This window comes from Limulus polyphemus, unplaced genomic scaffold (assembly GCF_000517525.1).
Source record: "Limulus polyphemus unplaced genomic scaffold, Limulus_polyphemus-2.1.2 Scaffold94, whole genome shotgun sequence".
NCBI lineage: Eukaryota > Metazoa > Arthropoda > Merostomata > Xiphosura > Limulidae > Limulus > Limulus polyphemus.
Genome location: NW_013665704.1, coordinates 959,389 through 962,189, shown reverse-complemented (window position 1 = coordinate 962,189; position 2,801 = coordinate 959,389). Strand labels below are relative to the sequence as shown.

The window sequence follows — 2,801 nt, the reverse complement described above, 5'->3', positions numbered from 1 at the left end:
CAACAGCAAGCTCTAATACATGTGCTAGTGGGAGAAAGGCCATAAAGACTTCTTTATTTCTGTAAAGAAGAAAAAAAAAAGAGAATACTAAATATATATATACATATTTAATGAAATTTAGATTGATAAGTCCATATTATTACTTTATTTCCAAACTTCAATGGAGATGAGAATAATGAGCTATTTGTAGTAAAATTATAGATTTAAAAATATTTCAAACATCAAAATAGGTCAGACATAATCAAGTAACTTCTATACTTGAAAAAGAGTGGGGAGAATATGTACTCTGCATCCCCCACATGAAAAGTACACCTATGGTAAGACACAATCAATATTGTCAATCATGTTGACATTTCAAATACAAATGATTAATCACTTGTTATACAAATTACTTACACATAACATACACTAGTGATAAGCTGTGGTGTCAAAAACAATATTGTTAAGTACCTTATACCCTTTCATTTGACTGACAGTGAATTTTTGGACATTTGCCAAAGCAAAGTCATTTTATGGCTGAAAGAATGTGTCTCAGCCCTTCTCGAGAAAGGATATTCACATAGTGAGATTTTAAAAAATAATGTAAGTCCACACAATACAACATTTAGAAAAAAGTAGCCAACTGCAGAAAAACAACAAATATAATAGATGCAGTTAGGTTCATTCTAAGAAATAAATGGAAATGGGCTGGGCATGTAGCAAGGTATGGTATTCTGATAATAGGTGGACATTAAGAACAATGGAATAGCAACCTAGGACAGGGAAAAGAGAAGATGGAGGGATGATATAGTGGTGGAAGCAGGAATCAGGTGGACACAGTATGCTAAGAATAGGAAATACTGGACTAGTTTGACTGAGAGCTATGAGGGATGACTGCAGCTTAGATAGATAGATAGCCTACTGCAATGTCTCTCTAAATAAAAAAGAGCTCATAAACCAGAGCATTTAAAGCAACAGGCTATGATGCCACACCCAAAGCCAGTCTGGAGCAATGTCTCCCCCTGCAAAATAAAAGCTATAGTTATGGAAGAGAACACAAAATACAAAAAAAAAAGCAGTTGCAATGAAGCTGAGCATATCTCCTGGTACTATTAACAAGATAATAAATGAGGATTTAAAGTAGACAAATGCTTACAGTACAAATATTTTACAAGTTTCCAGCCACACCATAAAATCAATGATTTTTGTCATGAGAAAAATGGCCAAAGAAAATTAAACCACAACAATCCTGCATTAAACATACCTTTCAAGCTCTTCATTGCATCTGCAATGAGCTTTTGTACTTTCTGTTTAATGTAATGCGGTTAAATAATGTCCATGTACATTGAAGGGTCTGTAAAACGTTTTTGAGATTTATAGTTTATGACTTACTTCTTCATCTTATGCAGAAGTTTGCTACAATAGAAATTGCATTTTTGAGCAATAGTGTGTTAATAAGGTCATCAAACTGAGTAAGACTGATGATGAAGGATTGGGTCGAAAGGCAACACAGGACATGGGACATCATTCTAATATAGTGTAATTAACCCTTAGTATTGCCAAAACAGTTCTTCTTCAAAGATTGAAAAATTTAAATACATCTGAATCTGTCATGAATCTATAAATTTTAATGTGTATTGGAAAAAAGGGAAAGAAGACGTTCTACAAGACAGCATTTAATAATTAAAAAGTGATTGGACATGAAGAATGGGAAATTTCCACTAACAATTAAGGATGGAATTTTCTAGTTCTTGGTGCTTTATAAACACAGATGAATTCAATATATGTAATATTATCTGTTTTAATAAATGATTCTTAAAAAATACTTCAGAAATTTCAAATTCAATAGGAAAATGACAGAAAATAATGGTATAAAGTCTACAAGTAAGCAGAAGTTTGAGTGTACAAAGCCAGAAAAGTATATACATTTAGGAACAATGTGCTATGTGTACTAAACCAGAAAATTGTCTACGTTTAGGAACAGTGTATTATATGCAAACCATAATCTAAAAGTCTACAATAAAAAAGTTTATGTAAAAATGAGGTTATTGGTATAAAACTCCAATAAGGAGTCTTTACTTATGAATAAAAGGTCTAAATGTATAAGGACTCTTATCTTGTACAAAAAACCATAGTAAAAAAATCTACATGTAAGAACAAGATTATGTGTATACATCTCCAATAAGAAGACTATATATATATATATAGGAACAAACTGCCCAAATATAGAAGGAATTTTGTCTGTATAAAAACCAAAAAAAATTTCTACATGGGAGGACAGTGTTTTATGTATAAATCTTCAACAATGAATCTATATAAAGGAACAAATGTTCCAAATATATAAGGAATCTTATGTTTACAAAACCCAAAGTAAAAAAGACTGTATAGTCCAGTGTTATGTATATAAAAGTCCAATAAAAAAGTCTATATCTAGGAATAAATATTCTAAACTTAGAAGGAGTCATATCTGTTCAAAACATAGTAACTTACATGTATAAATATTATGACTGGAAATGTCCAGGTGTTCCTTGTTATACAGCAATCATTCTTTTTTACTTAGTGATTGAAATTGTATTGTTTTTGTTGTGTGTGGATAGAACAGCTATTGTGACAAAAATATTGTTGAGAAACAGAAAGTGTATTTCTCCAATTTCACTATTACGCATATTATTTCAACATGTACAATTATTGTAGCTTGCAGATAAACTTAATAATGTGCAGATAATTTCTCAATTTCCCTTGACCAAGAAATTGAATATGATTCTTAATATTAGATGTTTTTCTCTGTCGTATTTATATTGTTACGTCTCCGTTTGTTAATT

At 30.8% G+C, this 2,801-nt stretch overlaps 1 pseudogene; it reads right to left on the bottom strand.

The window, feature by feature from the left end:
* LOC106469105 overlaps window positions 1-2,801 on the bottom strand; it is a 57,305-nt pseudogene that overhangs the window by 18,315 nt on the left and 36,189 nt on the right.